This window comes from Typopeltis vanoorti, chromosome 13 (genome assembly GCF_054136105.1).
Source record: "Typopeltis vanoorti isolate ZY-2024b chromosome 13, IOZ_Tvanoo_1.0, whole genome shotgun sequence".
Lineage (NCBI taxonomy): Eukaryota > Metazoa > Arthropoda > Arachnida > Uropygi > Thelyphonidae > Typopeltis > Typopeltis vanoorti.
Genome location: NC_143561.1, coordinates 87,040,749 through 87,063,301, shown reverse-complemented (window position 1 = coordinate 87,063,301; position 22,553 = coordinate 87,040,749). Strand labels below are relative to the sequence as shown.

The following is a 22,553-nucleotide window of genomic DNA, read 5'->3' as shown; positions in this document are numbered from 1 at the left end:
GCCTCGTATTTCAGTTGCTCTCTCAAAAGTCTCAAAAAATTCTTCCACTTCTATCTTAGTAGAACCTTCTGTGTTATCATAAGCACAAATACGTCTCATCTTCCAGTTCCCCATTCTGATATTTGTTCACATTAGTCTACTTGATTGCCTGCCTCGTATTTAGTGTCGAATACTATAGCTACTGCTTCTTTTCCTTGATTTTCATTACCTGAATATAACATTTTGTATTTATTACTCAGAAAGATCTCACCAGTTTTTGTCTTTTTTGTTTCAGTCACCCCTATTATGTCGATCTAGTACTTATCCAATTCCTCAGCTAGCTCCATTTCCTTGCCATTCAGGCTTCTTATGTTGATAGTACCATCTTGAACTGTGGTGATGTTCAGTTAGGGTGTGTTTCAGGATTTGTTCCAGTAGCTAACATTTGGTTGTTCGCCCTGCTTCCCTGGCAAAAAAAAAAAAAACAGGGGCCTTGTTAAACCAGACGATGCTCCAGCCGGCATGAAATTCTGTCATGTTGTTTGTATCATCATTTTATATTGCAGTGTAGGCCAATAACAATACAATTTGGTTGGCTAAATCCCAAATTGCCAGTCCATCCTGGTTCATTCAGTGTCCAGGTAGATACTAACAGGGTGCACCACGATAAACTGAGGATTGGACATTAGGTCAGAAGCCCTGGTCAGTTCTCTGCATTTCTTTAAAGGCTATGTGGAGGTCTCTTAGTTATACAGCTTTGACCCTTAACACTAAATATTATGAGAAAACTCTTTGAACATTTAGGTAAAACATTGTTTATATCAGTTCTAAAAAATATTAAACATTCCAAATTGTAAAATCAATTATTATGTACAGAAGGGCAAGATTTCATGTACTGATTTATTCAACCAACATATATTACAGCCACTTCCCATAATCCTCTCTCTCTCTTTCAATTTCTACCTGTATGACTGTTAACAGTGGGCAAATGCATAAAAACAAAATTGTAGGAATATAGCAAGTAAAATATCATTGCTATTTAATAAGCATAACAATTATTCACTTTTGCAAACTATGGTGAAGAGTTCATTTTTATCAAAGTTTTTAACTATGATTTATAACTTATATTGTAACTAATGATAGTACTATTTTTTCCATTCATTTTAAGAAAAGAAGAACAAACAAATACCAACCACAAAGTCATAAAAGTATATTGGTGGGTGGGTGAAACTATACTGAACAACACAGTCAGTGTTTACAAAAGCAACATGGTGTCTGTCTTTCTGGATATTCCTCCTTCACCAATAACAATTCATATCCACTGAGCCAAACTAAAGAAGATACCGGGTGACTACCATACCTTAAAATACTGAGAAGAGCTATCATTATTCAATTATATTCACAGGTTGTTAAAGCATGCTATTATTAAATAATGCTATATACAAACTAGTCTTTTGATTATTTAACATAAAAGGGATAGCTTGTCTTTTTTTTTTATTTTCATCTCATCAAGGATATATTTATCATTATATCCTTGATGACTTATGGAAAAAATCAACCCCAAGAGCTTCAACAAGAATTGTCTGCTTCGTATCTGTATGCAGAGAAGCCTTCATTTTCTGCAGTCATCAGAAAGCAGTTTCTATAGGGAGTTAGTATGATAACTGAGCATACTTAGACCCAGTTACTATCTTACCCCCAATCAAATAATTAGTCAATTTTTGTTACATCAAATTTGTAGGATATAAAGACCATGTTATTACAGTGGAAAACTTGCTAAATGTCTTTTAAAATAGCAATCTACTATGTGGCTTTGACTAACAATTTTTAATTTATTATTTCAAGAGAGATCAACATAAATGTTTGCTACTATAGTGAAAAAGGACTGTATTTTAACTCTGCTTGTGTCTTTTTAATTATTAAATTTAAATCTGAGGATATCTGTTTAACTCTGCAGATAGTCTTCTTTTTCTGTAGTCATCAGAAATAGTTCCTAAAAGGCAGCATTTCCCAAACTTTCAGTATTTATGTACTCATTTAAAATTTTAGTAACAGTAGCATACCTGCCTCCTCCTCAGGAAAAGGCAATTTTGGAGAAGTTATAATAATATTTCATTCAAATACAAATAATTATAAAGGTATGAGAGTTTCTGTGAGTTCAGTAATAAATGAAACACTGGAATAGGTTCTTCTTCATCACAAGACCATAAAAATCCAAATTTCATATAATCTTCACTGTAGTTAGGGAATTTTTCACTTCTTTTGTTGTCAAATTTTTAAAGAAACTTACAGATGGCTCACACGCTTTACTTTCATTATAAATATTTGAATCTGATGCATTAAATGTGTCCTTTTTCACAGTTACCACAATCATTTTCACTCTGTTCAGTATTTTCTGTTTGTGCATTTTAAACATCCCTTTTTTTTTTTTAACCAATGATCATTATGAAAGGATTTAAACTTTAACAAATACAAAATAGATATTAAATTTTTAATATTAATTTTTTGACTGCATTTCAAGATTTGTTAATAATTAACAGCATAACTACTAAAAAAAAGTAAGAATATTATCTACACACAGGTGGTGAAGGAATTACAATTCTTTAAATACTTTAGAACGTTACAATTTAAAATGTTGATACATAACAGGAGAAACATTTGGTTTAAAACTTCCTTTAGGTTTTTGAGTTACCAAAGAATTTTAATTATAGAACAGACCTACGCTTATCTACAACAATACAGCAACAAAAATATTAGGGAAAAAAATAAAAGGATAATCAAAATTTAAAACAAGTGCCTCATACCCCCTAAAGACCTTTGGTGTATCCCTGGGGGTAGATGTACTTTCCCATTTGAGAAACATTGCTACAAGGAATTCTCATAACTGCATGATTCCAGCACAGTTGTATATCTTACTCTCAGTTAAAATTTTCTTCATTACTTCCCATTTTATTATCACATTTTTGTTTCATATCTATATTTATACTTTGTTTAGTAATTCAATTGTTTCCAAATGGTTAAATAACTTTATACTTGCTTTGTGCCTGCAATTGATGCAAGACTAGCTGATCCCACAGGTAGTGCAAGACCAAGGCAACTCGTGGTAAAGGTGGAGCAAGCTCTGATCACTAATCTTAATATTAACCCTTAATGCCAAAATACATCTCCAAGAAGGGGATGTATGATGTTTTGTATTAAAGGCAAGGGGCCACTACCCAGACCGGTTTCGACCTTTATTGAGGTCTCATCAGTGGGAGCCAGGCTAGAAATACCAAGATTTAGTAAAGCAGAGCTTGTAAGTATTTTACCAAAACAAGTTACCATAAGGTGTTATAACCTTATTAAATAAAAATCTCAGGAGGAGATATCAATGTAGAAAGTATTTTTAACTTGGGTATAGTTATGTTAAAGATACCAAGCAATTTTAAACCTGGTTTTACTCCATTTTTGGTAAAATACTTACAAGCTCTGCATTACTAAATCTTGGTATTTCTAGCCTGGCTCCCACTGATGAGACCTCAATAAAGGTCGAAACCGGTCTGGGTAGTGGCCCCCTGCCTTTAATACAAAACATCATACATCCCCTTCTTGGAGATGTGTTTAGGCATTAAGGGTAAATATTAAGATTAGTGATCAGAGCTTGCTCCACCTTTACCATGAGTTGCCTTGGTCTTGCACTACCTGTGGGATCAGCTAGTCTTGCATCAATTGCAGTGCAAACTTGACTTTTGTCTTTATGCTTACTTGGGAAAAATGGAGTAAAACCAGGTTTAAAATTGCTTGGTATCTTTAACATAATTATACCCAAGTTAAAAATACTTTCTACATTTATACTTGCATTGCTTGGAATCTAGAAACTGACTGATTCGAGACAATCAAAAACAGCATATCTGTTTATAAAAACAAATTTAATTGAAAATTAAGCCTTATTAACCTTAAATATGCTTAAGGTTTATACCTCCTTAAACCATCTAGCATAAACTTATCAACAGTACCTTTTAAATTAGCAGAACAATAATTATCATATCTGAATGTCTAGATTTTTCACTGATAATTTAACACCAAGCTCTAGAACTGATATCAAATATATTCTAATTTTGTGAGATGTCAGAAATTTAAACACTGGTCTCATACCATTAAACAAAATAAAATATTTTAAACCTATACTGCTGAAATGCTTTACATAAACAATTTTCAATGGAAAGAATCAGTCTATTATGATGAGAAAATTAATCTCAATAATTAAGAATTCTGTACAAGTATTTCTGTTTTCCAATTAAAAGTTCACTAAGTACTTTGGAAAATACATCATTAAAATTCTAGAAGACACACACAGAAAAGAATTTTTGCATATATCTACTTCATTGTACTCTCTTCCACACTACCACCTTAAGAATAAAGCCCATTTTAAATTAAAGTAACCTAAACAACAGAATGATAAGTAGACAAAATTACACTCCTGAAGATTTTGCAACTCACCTTCAGCTCAACTGAAGATAAGCACTTTCACTGTGAGAAGTACCACTAGCAAAGAAATTAAACTTGCCAAAGAATTAGAGAAGTATCATGTGACACCACTGGTTTTACCAAGACAAAGTCTAAAACAGGCCAGGTGGTGACAAATAAGAACAAACACTGACTTTGATTGAAACATTCAGCCCAGAAACCCTGTCCGTTTTCAATACTTTCTACAGGCTATGGGGAGTTCTTATCTAATTTTCACCCATAAGAAACCCTGATAAATTTGAAAGAAAGGCAAACTTAATGTTAAAAATGCTTCAAAATTTTCTAGTGTACATCCTGATTAGGTGCACAGATATTATAACAATGTAATGATTAATATTTTATTAATAATATGAGTATGAGATAAACTTTTTTTTCTTTTTATTTGGATTTGGTCAATTATTTTTTAAATTTCTGCAGCTAGCAAAACAGTAGTAATATTTAATCTTTTTGCCACCACTGCAGGTTTCTCAAAAAAGTTTTGTCTGGAAGCAGCTTGTAGAATACGTCAGTTTCACCTGTATTAAGCATATCTTTTGCATCATAATCCTTAATTAAACATTTTGTTTTTCCTTCCAAATGTTCACAGTATCAGGATCTGCTTAGGCACTTCCACCACACATCTTTTTAAAGAACAGTCCATGATGGGTTTTAAAGTGCTGCATCCAGCCACCAGAATACTTGAAATCATCCAAACTGAGAAGTGCATGTTTCAGCTTTGATTCAAAATATTGCCACAGACAGGCACATTCTTTGTTGCATTGAATAAACTTCATCCACATCAGTAAGACAGTTTCTAGTACCAGATACTTTGGGGTACTATGTTTTACCATAGGAGCAAGTGCAGCACAATGAGTTTTGGAAATGTTCTAGATTATCACCAAAAGACTACTTTCGGGATGCTATATTTTTTTTGCCAATTCAAACTTCAATGCTCTTCCTGTCTCAATTTCCTTTAAAACTTTATTTAGTTTTATTTCAATGGTCAAAGATGACCTTGTACGTGGAAGATGTCATGGCATTAGCCCTAATTGTAAAAATAATGTTGAACAGGGCACAATTTTTATTTTGTGGAGTGAGGATACCTATATGACATCTGACAGGAACAGATATGGAGGAATATGTAGTCCTTCGTGAAGACAAATAAGAAAAAAAAGGAAGTACTATTAATGACAGGAGTTGTACCCATTTCAGATGAAGATGCATGAGGCAAATAGTGACAGTGGTTCTGAAGCAGTATGGTGTGAAGTAAAGGTGGACAGCATGAAATGTTTTAGTATGGTATTGCTATTAAACCTGGTGATGTGGAAGGCAGTGAGAAGGAATGTTTACGCAAATTGGTCTAGTTAATAAGAAAAGGGTGATCATTATTAGCAATTTCAATTATTGTAATATAGACTGAAATGAAGAGATAGCATGTGGAACCAAAGAGAATGAATTTCTTGAGTTTTTGATGGACAACTCTCTCTCCAGCAGTATGTAACAGAGGCTACACATAGATCGAAGGTCTTGGATTTGATTATCTCGTCAGAAGATATTATTGGTGATTAATTGGGTGGTGGCCTGCCACATCATCAGGACTTTTGCGAGAAAGGGTTGTATGGAACCACAAGGCATGTGATTATGACAAACTCAGGAGGTGGCTTGCAGCAATACCATGAAATGAGGGATTGGATGCTGTTTGCTCTCTAATAAAAAGCTATCTAGCAGAGGCAATGACCAAGTGTATTCCAAAAGGCAGGAGATTAAATAAGATAGGCGCAAAATATATTATTAAAGAAGTGAAGCATGCAGTTATGAAGAAAAGGGCATTGTGGAGGCAGCAGAAGATGAGTGGAAATAATTAGCTACATGAGGAATGCAAACAACAAGCAGGAAAGGTAAGGTAAGGATGGCAAAAGTGCAGTATGACCAGCAGTTAGCAAACGAGGCTAAAAAAAAAAAATCCTAGGGAGTTTTTTCAATATGTAGTTACTAGAAGGAAAAGTGATTAGGGAAGATGATGTTGATCAGTGTTAATAGGAGAATGATAAGCACTAAGAAAGAGGCCATAGTGAAGGTGTTAAATGAGCAGTTCATTAAAGTATTCCATTTTTGTGATTGTAACATAACGCAGAACTTTAGAGCAGTGGGAATGGGAGAGGAACCACTGATGGTGAGTGAGCAAGAGGTATATGAGGAATTAAATAAACTTGATGTCAACAGGACTAGATGATATATCACTGCATATCTTGAGGGAACTAGCTAGTCTCAGACTAGCCAAAGAGTGGGGGGGGGTGAGGACAAGGATTCAGAACTGGGTAGAGACAGCAGATTTCTCTTTAATGGACAACATGGGTTTGCTAACAATTCTGCCCTCTTTCCACTCCTTTAGAACTTGGGCCAATCTAAGACTGCCTGGAACATTTCCTCAAGATGTGGTGATATACCATCAAGTCCCATGGTCTCGTTGACATCACATATACTCAATTCCTCACATACCTCCTGCTCAGCCACATCAGTATACAGTACTGTCTGACCACAGATCTGAGACCCTAGTCTGCAACTTGCCAAGGAGAGTCAATTCATGCTAAAGGGGAGAATGAAATAAAGGATGTATGAATCGGTCACCAACATGTGAAATCACATGATTTATACATAAAATTTTCCAACTGTTATACAAGCAAAATAGTTACTCTTTAAAAACTACAATGTTCATAAAAGAAAAGTTAATTTTCCGACGTGTAATAATAAACAACTCATCCCACAAGACAGATTGAATACCCTATTATCGGAATCGATTCTCCTTCTTCTGACATGTGCAGAAGTGCTGAAGGGTCTCACATTTCTGGGTACAGTAGTATATTTAGATTTTACAAGGCTTTTGATAAGGCTAGTGTTAATAATTTAGCGATATGTTTATATTTAGATGTTTATATAGAGGATATTATCATAATATTAATTCTACCAGCTGTGCCACTGTATAAATATAGGATTTTTAATTATTTAATATTATCCTATCTATAGAGATGATCTCTGTTCAACAATTATTTTTAATTTCCAAACATACCTATATATTATTATATGCACAAGGGTTCACTCCGATTGTTGCAATGATCTTATTTCTCTCTTTCAGAATCCAAAAAATCACTGACTCAAGACCAAAATACAAAATAAATACATTTAATAAAACAAAAACAATATATATACACTTCAAACAACTTTACATAACTATAACTAACTACAGAATTAATTGGATCCGAGGAATTTTTTTAAAATAAACTTACATTTAAGACTAGACAAAACACTCTGTTTTCACAATGATAAAATGTTCATAGCCAGTTTCTCTCTCTCTGTCAAGGCCCTTTTCCAAAGATATATGACTTTATTCTTCAATTTCACATGATCTTTTCTCATCACTCATGTAGCACACATTAATTCTTCCTGACTTAATTCTGTCTCTTTTTAATAAAAATAATAGTTAGATCCAGCGTCCTTAATACAGATGAAACTTCCTAATCAAAGTTTTCTAGAACATTCCTTTAGAACGTAAATACCAATTTCTTCTTTTAATCACTAATGCTTATTGACAGTCTCAACTCATCCACTTTAAACAATTCACAGTTCTACGATTCCCTTTTCAGAATCTACTATAAATCTTTCAATTAGGGTTTCCTCCAATATTCCTTTTAAAACGCCTATAACAATATTTCTTTTATTTACCAATACTTATTCCACAGTAAAACTTCATAGTTCCATGATTCCTTTTTCAGAATATACTATTGATTTTCCTCTGACTATCACATAAAAAAACTCAAATTCCTCCAAATCAAAATGTCTGCCAGCTTGTGTTCTAATTTTCTTCCCAAACACTCTCTTGTTTATTTCTCCGGTACTACGATACCGAAAGCTTTCTGTCAGCTGTCAATCACACTCTCAATGAGCATGCACAGCGCACTTCATGAAAATGCAAGCTAGAAACTAAATATAATGGCTGACACGGTGTCTCCGTTAGCAACAAGAGAATGTCTTCATAAAACGCAAAACTCAATATTTTAAATTACAATAAATTTGTTTAAAGTAACACAACTATTCAAATCCGATAAGTACATAAATTTTTAACTGCTTTACATATCGTTTTTGAGAAAACAATTTCAATAACGGGCACATCGCAAGTGCCGACAACTGTTATACAAGCAAAATAGTTACTACTTTAAAAACTACAATGTTCATAAAAGAAAAGTTAATTTTTCGACGTGTAATAATAAACAACTCATCCCACAAGACAGATTGATTACCCTATTATTGGAATGGATTCTTCTGACATGCGCAGAAGTATTGAAGGGTCTCGCATCTGTGGGTACAGTAGTGTATTTAGATTTTGCAAAGGCTTTTGATAAGGCTAGTACTTAAATTTGACCAGATAGGATTGGTTAGCAGATTAGTATGTTGGATCAGAGATTGGCTATCTAATAGGTTGTGTACGGAGAGTGATATCCCAGTGATATACAGCTGTTTGCAGATGATGCCAAATTGAGATGAATTATGAGAAGCAGAGCAGATGTTGTAGCCTTCCAAGAGGACTTTGAATAGACTGTCTAAATGTGCCAGTGTGTGTGTGGGGATATCAGTTTAATGTAGCTAAGTATAAGGTTTTAAAATTTGGGAAGCAAAGATAGGATGCAGAATATAGGATTGGTGAGAATATCTTAGAGGTGGAGGGCATGTAAAAACCTGTCGGGTGATGGTGGATAGAAATCTTCTATGGGACCATAGGTACAAACAAATCTCACTGTCCAGTTCCCCATTCTGATATTTGCCCACATCACTCTACTTGAAATGCCTGCCATTCAAGAAGATTAGCCTCGTATTTCAATTGCTCTCTCAAAAGTCTCAAAAAATTCTTCCACATCTATCTTAGTAGAACCTTCTGTGTTATCATAGGCACAAATACGTCTCATCTTCCAGTTCCCCATTCTGATATTTGCTTACATTAGTCTACTTGATTGCCTGCCTCGTATTTAGTGTCGAATACTACAGCTGCAACTTCTTTTCCTTGATTGTCATTGCCTAAATATAACATTTTGTATTTATTGCTCAGAAAGATCTCACCAATTTTTGTCTTTTTTGTTTCAGTCACCACTATTATGTCGATCTAGTACTTATCCAATTCCACAGCTAGCTCCATTTCCTTGCCATTCAGGCTTCTTATATTGATAGTACCAATCTTGAGCTGTGGTGATGTTGAGTTAGGGTGTGTTTCAGGATTTGTTCCAGTAGCTGACATTTTGCTGTTTGTCCTGGTTCCCTAGCAAAAAAAAAAAAAAAACGGGGGCCTTGTTTAACCAGATGATGCTCCAGCCAGCATGAAATTCTGTCGTGTTGTATCATCATTTTATATTGCAGTTTAAGCCAATAACAATACAATTTGGTTGGCTAAATCCCAAATTGCAGTCCATCCTTGTTCGTTCAGTATCCAGGTAGATACTTAACAGGGTGCACCACGATAAATTGAGAACTGGACATTAGATCAGAAGCCCTGGTCAGTTCTCTGCATTCTTTAAAGGCTGTGGAGGTCTCCTCTTAGTTATATAGCTTTGACCATTAACACTAAAAATAACTAATATTATGAGAAAACTCTTTGGACATTTAGGTAAAACATTGTCTATATCAGTTCTAAAAAATTTTAAACATTCCAAATTGTAAAGTCAATTATGTACAGAAGGGCAAGAATTCATGTACTGATTTATTCAACCACTTCCCATAATTCTCTCTCCTCTCTTTCAATTTCTACCTATATGGCAGTTAACAGTGGGCAAATGCATAAAAACAAAATTATAGGAATAAAGCAAGTAAAATATCATTGCTATTTAAATAAGCATAACAATTATTCACTTTTGCAAACTATGGTGAAGAGTTCATTTTTATCAAAGTTTTTAACTATGATTTATAACTTATATTGTAACCGAGGATAGTACTATTTTTTCCATTCATTTTTAGAAAAGAAGAACAAACAAATACCAACCACAAAGTCATAAAAGTATATTGGTGGGTGGGTGGAAAATATACTGAACTACACAGTCAGTGTTTACAAAAGCAACATGGTGTCTGTCTTTTTGGATCTTCCTCCTTCATAAATAACAATTCATATCCACTGAGCTAAACTAAAGAAGATACCGAGTGACTACCATACCTTAAAATACTGAGATGAGCTATCATTATTCAGTTACATTCACAGGTTGTTAGAGTATGCTATTATTAAATAATGATATATATGAACTAGTCTTTTGATTATTTAACATAAAAGGGATAGCTTGTCTTTTTTTTTTATTTTCAACTCATCAAGGATATATTTATCATTATATCCTTGATTACTATAGAAAAAATCAACCCAAAGAGTTTCGACAAGAACTGTCTGCCTCGTATCTGTATGCAGAGAAGACCTCATTTTCTGCAGTCATCAGAAAGCAGTTCGCTATAGGGAGTTAGTATGATAACTGAGCGTACTTAGACCCAGTTACGTATCTTACCCCCAATCAAATAATTAGTCAATTTTTGTTACATCAAATTTGTAGGATACAAAGACCATGTTATTACAGTGGAAAACTTGTTAATGGCTTTTAAAATAGCAATATGCTATGCGGCTTTTACCAACAATTTTTATTTATTATTTCAGGAGAGATCAACATAAATGTTTGCCATTATAGTGAAAAATGACTGTATTTTAACCCTGCTTGTGTCTTTTTAATTATTAAATTTAAATCTGAGGATATCTCTTTAAATCTGCAGATAATGTTCATTTTCTGTAGTCATACCTGCCTCCTCCTCCTCAGGAAAAGGCAATTCGAGAGAAGCTATTATGATATTTTATTCAAATACAAATAATTATAAAGGTATGAGAGTTTCTGTGAGTTCACTAATAAATGAAACACTGGAATAGGTTCTTCGTCACAAGACCATAAAAATCCAAATTTTATATAATCTTCATTGCAGTTAGGGAATTTTTCACTTCTTTTGTTGTCAAATCTTTAAAGAAACTTACAGATGGCTCGCACTATTTACTTTCATTATAAATATTTGAATCTGATGCATTAAATGTCTCCTTCTTCACAGTTACCACAATCATTTTCACTCTGTTCAGTATTTTCTGTTTGTGCATTTTAAACATCCGTTTTTTTTTTTAACCAGTGATCAATATTAAAGGATTTAAACTTTAACAAATGCAAAATACATATTAAATTTTTAATATTCATTTTTTGACTGCATTTCAAGATTTGTTAATAATTAACAGCATAACTACTATGCTGGATACTGGATACTTTAGAACGTTACAATTTAAGATGTTGATACATAACAGGAGACACATTTGGTTTAAAACTTCCTTTAGATTTTTGAGTTTCCAAAGAATTAATTATACAATAGACCTACGCTTATCTACAACAATACAGCAACAAAAATATAAGGAAAAAAAAAGGATAATCAAAATTTAAACCAAGTGCCTCATTCCCCCTTAAGACCTCTGGTGTATCCCTGGGGGTAGATGTACCTTCCCATTTGGGAAACACTGTTACAGGGACCTCACCCAACAGTCCGTTTCATCCAACTGGTGTTAGCTGAATAGGGTTTAGATCAGGGTTCTGTGCAGGCCAGTCAAGTGTGGTGACATTTACGTCCACAAACTACACAGTGCTTGGGGTGTGTAAGGGTCAAAGCTATATAAATGAGAAGAGAACTCCACATACCCTTTAAAGGAATGCGGATAACCGACCAGGGCTTGCACCTTAATGTCCAATCCTCACCTTGTCGTGGTGCACCCCTCTTAGTTATCAACCTTGATACTGAATAGATGAGGATGGACTAGCAATTTGGAATTTAGCCAACCAAATTGTATTCTTATTGGCTTAAACCAAAATTTCATATGATGGTACAACATGACAGAATTTCATGCTGTACGTAACCAGTGGTGACTATGAAAATTTTCACAAAGGGCTCGCATTGTCGAGAAAAAAAAAAACAAAACAAAAAAAAAAAGCCTGACTTAGCCCTTATAATACTTATATTGTGACTTTTGTAGAGCTTGTGACAGATATGATAATTCCTGTAGGATATCAATCATTAATGCTAGATCTTTTAAAAATTCCAAATTGAGAAGTCGGTTTAAAAAGCCCTTATATTTATCATTCGATGCAAAATTCTTGCATAAAGCTGGATAATTTCTCCAGAAAGCAAGAGCCATTTGTGAACTGCAAGCTGCACATTGTGGTCCAAACACACGGCTGATCTTTAAAATTTCAATACCAAGGTTTTTTGCTATCATGTTCAATTCTTATTGATTTTTTGGTGATTTGGAAAATTTGGAGAAAAGAGCAAAGCTAATAATAATGGTAAATACCTGTTGGATTTCTGCTCAGGATATGGACTGGTTATTATTAACACAATGTTCTAACATAAAAATGTGCACAAATTCACATAGAGAAAAGAGCAAAGGAATAAGAAAAGGCTCATTGACTCTGTTATTGTTGTATAATAAATTTAGTTTAATCCTTTATCCAAGTGTGAGCAAACAAAGTTTGCGCCTGAAAGTATCTTCAGGACTGGGGTAAGGTGATACAATAGCAGGGCAACTCGTTGCAAAGGTGGAGCAAGCTACCAACACTCCTGTCTCAGAATCTCCTATAATGCAAAACACATCTCCTTGCAGATATGTCTAATGTTATGCATTAAGGGAAGGGCCACTACCCAGACTAGTTTCGACCTTTATTGAGGTCTCTTCAGTGGGAGCCAGGCCCAAACTAAGATACCAGGCAGAAGCATTCGCAGGTCATCTCTACCTATAGGAGTTGCCAAATGGTGTGTTACCCTTTTTTAATAAATTACTCTGGATTTAGAGAAAGATGTTGAAAGTTTATTTTTCACTTGGTTAGAGTATAATAAATTTAGTTTAATCCTTAATCCAAGTGTGAGCAAACAAAGTTTGCGCCTGAAAGTATCTTCAGGACTGGGGTAAAGTGATACAATACCAGGGCAACTCGTTGCAAAGGTGGAGCAAGGTACCAACACTCCTGTCTCAGTATCTCCTATAATGCAAAACACATCTCCTTGCGGATATGTCTAATGTTATGCATTAAGGGAAGGGCCACTACCCAGACTAGTTTCGACCTTTATTGAGGTCTCTTCAGTGGGATTACTCTAAATTTATTATACTCTAACCAAGTGAAAAATAAACTTTCAACATCTTTCTCTAAATCCAGAGTAATTTATTAAAAAAGGGTGACACACCATTTGGCAACTCCTATAGGTAGGGATGACCTGCGAATGCTTCTGCCTGGTATCTTAGTTTGGGCCTGGCTCCCACTGAAGAGACCTCAATAAAGGTCGAAACTAGTCTGGGTAGTGGCCCTTCCCTTCATGCATAACATTAGACATATCCGCAAGGAGATGTGTTTTGCATTATAGGAGATACTGAGACAGGAGTGTTGGTATCTCGCTCCACCTTTGCAACGAGTTGCCCTGGTATTGTATCACCTTACCCCAGTCCTGAAGATATTTTCAGGCGCAAACTTTGTTTGCTCACACTTGGATAAAGGATTAAACTAAATTTATTATACTCTAACCAAATGAAAAATAAACTTTCAACATGTTATTGTTCATAGTGATGTTTTCACCCTGGTGCAGGACACCAGAGTGTACAGAGGATTTGAAATTGGAAGTGATCATCGTTTAGGCTTGAGCAGGATAAAATTGAATTTCATATTGAAAAGAAGAAAATGTAAGAAAGTTTTGAAGGGAATAAAAGTTCAGCAGCTCTCAGATGTGAACTATAGATGAAAATATACAAACATTATTCAAATAAAAATGAAAGAGTTTGAGAATAGGAATCAAACCTTGGAGATTCAATAGCAATCTCTGAAAAAACATTGACTGATTCAGCCAGAGGCATGTAGTGAGGTTGTCTGCAAGGATAGAAAAATCAGAATTCCAAGGTGGACACAGGAAGTTAAAGAGGCAGTGAAGGAAAGGAAGAAAGGATATCAAAAGTTCCTGGCAAATAAGTCAGCTTGTGCTCTTAGAGAATACAGAGACAAATGTAAGAAAGCTAAACACTGTGTAAAACTAGCTGAACAAATGTTATGGGAAGACTTTGGTAAGAATATAGAAAATAATTATCAAGAAGGTTGCAAGATATTCTAGAGGTTGTTGAAGCTCAGAAGTGGAGGAAAGAGTGCTATAAAAGGAATTAGAGATGACAAAGCTTACATGAAAACAGGAGAAAGATATCCTTGAAGTATGGAATAATTACTTTGAAAAATTGCTAAATGAAACTAGCAGTGATGACAGCACAGTGATACAAAACACTGAAGAGATATGCAATCAGGAATGCATATCTATACTTGAGGTAAAAAAAAAAAAAGCTATCAAAGTCCTGAAATGTGGAAAGGCAGCAGGAGTAGATGATATTCAAACAGAAATGCTCAAGTATGGAGGTATAAAAGTCTTACAGTGGCTGCACTGCATAGTTCAGTGGGCCTGGACAGAGGGACAAATTCCAGATGATTGGAGTAGAGTTTTCATAGTACCATACATAAAAAGGGAAATAAAACTGAATATAAGAATCACACAGGTATTTCCCTACTGAATGTTCCTGGTAAGATTTATGAGAGTATACTTGAGAAACAGTTGACAAGGATTGTGGAAGGAAAGCTTGATGAAGAACAAGCTGGATTCAGGCCAAATAGAGGCTGTCAGTATCAGATTTTCACTTTATGACAAATAGTTAAGAAATTGCAGGGATATAATAAAGATCTGTATTTAAGTTTTGTAGACCTGCAAAAGACATATGACAATGTGCCAAGAGAAAAGCTATTCAAAATGCTACAGTTGTACGGTGTTAATTGGGCATTATATCAAGCAATACTTATTCTTTATTTGAGTTGTAAGTCAGCATTTAGAATTGAAGAAAGTACAGGAAGGTTTAGTTTAATGTAAAACCTGGTGTCAGACAAGGATGTACATTATCACCTCTGCTATTCATTATCTATATGGATCATATTATGAAGGAAGTGGTATTAAACCCGATATCAAAATTGGAGATGTTAATCTGAGATCTTTGCTTTATGTTGATAATGTTATACTTCTAAATAAATCTGCTACAAGTCTGTAAGATTCCCTCACTAAAGTGAATAACTGTTGTAATAGATATGGTATGAAGGTTAGCATTAAAAAGACAAAGACAATGAAAATAGGCAGAAACATTAAAAATATCAACTGCATTGTGAATGGAGAACCTATAGAACAAGTAAAACATTTCAGTTACTTAGGCACAATTTTTAGTGAAGATGGTAAATTAAATATGGAAAATGACAACAGAATCAAAGCTGATATGGTAGGTAGTCAACTGAATAAATTTATATGGAATAAGAGAGAAATTAGCCAAAACACTAAATTAGTTGTATAGAAGACAGTGTTCAAACCAATTTTAACTTATGGATCTGAGAGCTGGGTCAGAAGTAAAACACTTGACCAAAGACCAGAGACATGAGAGTCCTGAGAAAGATTATGGGCATGAACAGATGGCATCGATAGCAATATCATATTAAAAACGAGGATATTGGAAGAGAACTTGATATTTCAGCATCGAGGAATGAGATTAGCTTTGCTAATGCATTGATTGGTATGGTCATTTAAACAGAATGGGAAAAGAAAGATTAGCAAAACAAGTGTTCCCTGCCAGGTTGGCAGGAAAAAAGACCCCAGAGGAAGACCAAGATATAAGTGGACCAAGATCTGATAATATTGGAGTCTTGACAGGTAACAGACTGAGTTGGAGGAAAATTGTAGATAGGAAGTTAATAATGATGTAAATTTTTCATGTAGTACTATCATATCCTGTACGTCTCTTGATGGTATATATATCAGGAATTTGATGATGATGAACTACACAGTTTCAGCAGCAGCCTTATGACACAGTGCATTATCTTGCTGAAAGAGACAGTGGTCAGTTCTGCAGAAATGCCATAAAGTAGTATGCATTGCACTGTCCAGAATTTTCAGATACCTCTAGGATCCTGATAAACCACCCAAATATCAACAATAAAGATGGCATGAAAATTCCAAGGATCTGGATGGCACACATTCAGCCTACCTAACATATAAGATCTAACAGAAGTCAGGACTCTAGCCAATCTTCAGCTAGTATTAGAAACTATTCCATACCAACTGGCTGGAATGTACAAGTATAATCATGATGTTAATATATGTATATAGATAGATACTTGTTGTTGCGCCCAATGTATTTCTACAACCAACATATAACACTAATAATAGGACTCTAGCGTTGATGTATAATTTTTCTTTTCTCACCAGAGGTCAGGCCAACAATTGTTGTAGCGGTTGGTCAGTATCTTTAACAAACCAGTTTGAATGTAGTGTAGCTTGTTTTCTGTGTATAGTTGTATGCTCCAGATGACCTTGACATAAAGGTCGAAACATCAAATGTAGATTTTAGTTATATTAAACTAAAGTTTTTATTCAAACACAGTAGTTGTCTCCATAATTTTCAAAAATGATTCGAATCACCATGTAAGGTTAAAAGAAAGGAAACTGATTCTAACATTGATGAAATAGCAGAAGAATATCATAGGTTAGTTAATATAGTTAAGTACGCCAGAGGAATGTGAAAATATCTCTAATTTAGTTAGTAAGGATAAAGAATCTCAGAAACCTGTAAATTTGATTCTGATAGTGATGATTCTGTAGATTTAAGGCATAATTCAAATAATTTAAGTGAGATATTTGAGAAATATAGAAATGAGATTTGTAAGTGGGGTGCTTAAGGGTCAAAGCTGTATAACTGAGAGGAGACTTCCACATAGCCGTTAAAGGAATGCGGAGAACCGACCAGGGCTTCTGACCTAATGTCCAATCCTCACCTTCTCGTGGTGCACCCTGTTGGGTATCTACTTTGATACTGAACGAACGAGGATGGGCTGGCAATTTGGGATTTAGCCGACCAAATTGTATACTTATTAGTTAAACCAAAATAAAAAATGATGGTACACCATGACAAAATTTCATGCCGGCTGGGGCGTCGCCCGGTTAAACAAGGCCCCCGTTGTTTTCGTCAGGGAACCAGGGCAAACAGCGAAAAGTCAGCTACTGGAACAAATCTGAAAACAAACCCCAACTCAACATCACCAGAGTTAAAGATCGGTACTATCAACGTAAGAAGCCTGAATGGCAAAGAAATGGAGCTAGCTGAGGAATTAGATAAGTACCAGATCAACATAATAGGGGTGACTGAAACAAAAAAGACCAAAACTGGTGAGATCTTTCTGAGCAATAAATACAAAATGTTATATTCAGGCAATGACAATCAAGGAAAAGAAGGAGTAGCCATAGTATTCAACATAAAATACGAGGCTAATCTTCTTGAATGGCAGTCAGTCTCAAGTAGAGTAATGTGGGCAAATATGAGAATGGGGAACTGGACAATGAGACTTATTTGTGCCTATGGTCCCACAGAAGGTTCTACTAAGGTAGAAGTGGAGGAATTTTTTGAGGTTTTAGAAAAAGCAACTGACACAATGAAAAATGAAAAGTTGGTCCTTGTTGGGGATCTAAATAGTAGAGTAGGAAATGATTGTGAGACATACAAAAATATTTTGGGAAAATTTGGAGAAAAGAGCAAAGCTAATAATAATGGCAAATATCTGTTGGATTTCTGCTCAGGACATGAACTGGTTATTGCTAATACCATGTTCCAACATAAAAATGTGCACAAATTCACATGGAGAGAAGAGGCTAGGAATAAGAAAAGTCTCATTGACTATGTTATTGTTGATAGTGATGTTTTCTCCCTGGTGCAGGACACCAGAGTGTACAGAGGATTTGAAATTGGAAGTGATCACTATTTAGTCTTGAGCAGGATAAAATTGAATTTCATATTGAAAAGAATAACATGTAAGAAAGTTTTAAAGCGAATAAAAGTTGAGCAGCTCTCAGATGTGAACTGTAGACTAAAATACAGAAATATTATTGAAAAGAAAATGAAAGAGTTTGAGAACAGGAATCAAACCTTGGAGATTCAGTGGCAAACTCTGAAGGAAACATTGATTGATTCTGCCAGAGAGGCATGTGGTGAGGTTGTGTGCAAGGATAAAAAAATCAGAACTCCCTGGTGGACACAGGAAGTTAAAGAGGCAGTGAAGGAAAAGAAGAAAGCATATCAAAAGTTCCTGGCAAATAAGTCAGCTTTTACTCTTACAGAATACAGAGACAAATGTAAGAAAGCTAAACAGTGTGTAAAACTAGCTAAACAAAAGTCATGGGAGGACTTTGGCAAGAATATAGAAAATAAATATCAAGAAGGTGGCAAAATATTCTGGAGGTTGTTGAAGAAGCTTAGGAATGGAGGAAAGAGTGCTGTAAAAGGAATTAGAGATGATAAAGGTGAAATGAAAACAGGAGAAAAAGATATCCTTGAAGTATGGAGTAATTACTTTGAAAAACTGCTAAATGAAACAAGCAGTGATGACAGCACAGTGATAAAAAACACTGACCAGGCATGCAGTCAGGAATACATATCCATACTTGAAGTAGAAAAAGCCATCAAAGGCTTGAAATGTGGAAAGGCAGCAGGAGTAGATGATATTCGACCAGAAATGCTGAAGTATGGTGGTATAAGAGTCTTACAGTGGCTGCACTACCTAGTTCAGAAAGCCTGGACAGAGGGACGAATTCCCGATGATTGGAGTAGAGCTCTCATAGTACCCATATATAAAAAGGGAAATAAAACTGAATGTGAGAATTACAGAGGTATTTCCTTACTGAGTGTTCCTGGCAAGATCTATGCAAGTATACTTGAGAAACGGTTGAGAAGAATTGTGGAAGAAAAGCTTGGTGAAGAACAAGCTGGATTCAGGCCAAATAGAGGCTGTCAGGATCAGATCTTCACTTTACGACAAATAGTCGAGAAAGCATGGGAATATAACAAAGATCTGTATTTAAGTTTTGTCGATTTGGAAAAGGCATATGACAAGGTGCCAAGAGAGAAGCTATTCAATACACTGCAGTTATATGTCAATGGGGCATTATAGCAAGCAATACTTAGTCTTTATTTGAGTTGTGAGTCAGCAGTTAGAATTGAAGGAAGTACAGGAAGATGGTTTAATGTTAAATCTGGTGTGAGACAAGGATGTACATTATCCCCTCTGTTATTCATTATCTATATGGATCACATTATGAAGGAATGTGGTATTAAACCTGATATCAAAATTGGAGATGTTAATGTCAGCTCTTTGCTTTATGCGGATGATGTTATACTTCTAAATAAATCCGATACAAGTCTGCAAGATTCTCTGACTAAATTGAATAGCTGTTGTAATAGATATGGTATGAAGGTCAGCAATAAAAAGACAAAGACAATGAAAATAGGCAGAATCATTGAAAATGTCAACTGTGTTGTGAATGGAGAACCTGTGGAACAAGTAAACCATTTCAGCTACTTAGGCACAATTTTTACTGAAGATGGTAAACTAAATATAGAAATAGACAACAGAATCAGCAAAGCTGGTATGGTGGGAAGTCAAATGAATAAATTCATATGGAATAAGAGAGAAATTAGTCGGAACACTAAATTAGCTGTATACAAGACTGTGTTCAAACCAATTTTAACTTATGGATCTGAGAGTTGGGTCAGAAGTAAAACACTTGACCAAAGACTAGAGACCACAGATATGAGAGTCCTGAGAAAGATTAGAGGCGTGAACAGATGGCATCAATGGCAATATCATATTAAAAATGAGGATATTAGGAAAGAACTTGACATTGTCAGCATCCAGGAATGCGTTAGCAGAGCTAATCTCAGATGGTATGGTCACTTAAATAGAATGGGAGAGGAAAGATTATCAAAACAAGTGTTCTCTGATAGGTTGGCAGGAAAACGACCCAGAGGAAGACCAAGATATAGGTGGATTGATACGGTACAAAGTGCCTTAGACGATAGAAATATAAGATCTGATAATGTTGGAGTCTTGACAAGTAACAGACTGATTTGGAGGAAAATTGTAGATAGGAAGTTAGTAATGATGTAATTTTTTCATGTAGTACTGTCATATCCTGTACACCCCTTGAGGGTACATGGCAGGAATTTGATGATGATGATGATGAGATTTGTAAGTATAGTAAATTGGAAGAAGAAAATTCCAAATTATCTCTAGCATCAGATGATTCTGAAATCAGTCTTTCCGAGAGTGTAAATAATGATCAGCAGGAATCGCATTATTTTTTAAGATCTAGGAATAAACATTAAGTTTTCTTATATATAGGTTAAATATTTAAAATTTTTTTTAATAAAAATTTTCAGAGAAAGATGAAACTGATGTAAAAATAATCATAATTTAAAATTCTGAATAATTTTACGAATTGCTTATGTTAGAATGTTTATTAGTTTTAGTTTCATAACAGGCATTGTTGACACTTGTGAGGGCCCGTTACTGAAATTATTTTGTCAAAAATGATATGTAAAGCAGTTAAAAAATTATTGTACTTACCGGATTTGAACAGTTGTGTTAATTTAAACAATTTTATTGTAGTTTAAAATTATCAAGTGTTGTGTTTTAAAGAGACATCTTCGTTACGCTAACGTAACATGTGTCAGCCATTGTATTTAGTTTCTCGTTTGCCACTTTCATGGAGTGCGCATGCTCGCTGAGAAATTTGATGTGTGATTGACAGCTCACAGAAAGCATTCGGTATCGTAAACTAGAAGAGTGTTCGGAGAGAAAATTAGAACACAAGCTGGCAGATTTAGATTCAGAGGAAACTGAGTTTTTTTTTATGTGACAGTCAGAAGAAAATTAATAGTATATTCCAAAAAAGGAATCGTGGAACTATGAAGTTTAAAGTGGAATAAGTATTGATAAATAAAAGAAAATATTGCTATAGATGTTTTAAAAGGAATATTCGAGGAAACGCTAATTGGAAGATTTTTAGTAGATTCTGAAAAGGGAATCGTAGAACTGTGAATTTTTTTAAGTGGACGAGTTAAGACTGTTAATAAGCATTAATGAATAAAAGAAGAAACTGGTATTTACGTTCTAAAGGAATGTTCGAGAAAACTCTGATTAGGAAGTTTCATCTGTATTAAGGACGCCAGATCTAACTATTATTTCTATTAAAAAGAGACAGAATTAAGTCAGGAAGAATTAATGTGTGCTACATGAGTGATGAGAAAGGATTGTGTGAAATTGAAGAATAAAGTCATATATCTTTGGAAAAGGGCCTTGACAGAGAGAGAAACTGGCTATGAACATTTTGTCATTGTGAAAACAAAGTGTTTAGTCTAGTCTTAAGTTTATTTTTAAAAGGCCTTGGATCCAATTAATTTGTAGTTAGTTACATAATATTTGTTTGAAGTGTATATATATTGTTTTTGTTATATTAAATGTATTTATTTTGTATTTTGGTCTTGAATTAGTGATTTTTTGGATTCTGAAAGCAATAGTAAAAAAGAGGTCATTGCATCAATCGGAGTTAATCCTTGTGCATATATTGGTACACTCGGAACATAATAAAAATACAAGATTCACATCTCCAATTAGGATATCAAGTTTAATACCACTTTTGTTCATAATGTGATCCACATAGATAAGAAACAGTGAAGATAATGTACACCCTTGCATCATACTTCATTTAACACCAAATAATCTTCCCGTTCCTTTTTCTTCTTGAATTCTAACCTTACAACTGAAATATAGACTAAGTACTATTTGATATATAATGCCCCATTTACACCATATAACTGTTGCATTTTAAACATTTCTACTCTTGGCACCTTCTCTTTTTCAGATCTATGAAACTTAAATACAGATGCTTGATATGTTCCCATGGTTTCTCACCTATTTGTCTGTATTTAAGTTTCATAGATGTGGAAAAGGTATATGACAATGTACCAAGAGTAAAAATGTTTAAATGCAACAGTTGTTCTTCTCTAAGCTTCCCTTCTACAATATTTTCTCAGCCATTTCTCAAGTATACTTGCATAAATCATACAAGGACCACTCATTAGAGAAATTCCTCTGCAATTCTCACAT

The 22,553-nt window shown here is 34.5% G+C and overlaps 1 protein-coding gene and 2 non-coding genes across 3 annotated transcripts in view; all 3 read right to left on the bottom strand.

The window, feature by feature from the left end:
• Positions 1-22,553, bottom strand: part of LOC150100337 (pentatricopeptide repeat-containing protein 2, mitochondrial-like) — a 249,260-nt gene that overhangs the window by 182,288 nt on the left and 44,419 nt on the right. The window lies entirely within an intron of this gene.
• Positions 1,557-1,680, bottom strand: LOC150100339 (small Cajal body-specific RNA 8). Its single transcript, XR_016549313.1, has one exon.
• Positions 10,871-10,996, bottom strand: LOC150100338 (small Cajal body-specific RNA 8). The gene has a single exon (XR_016549312.1).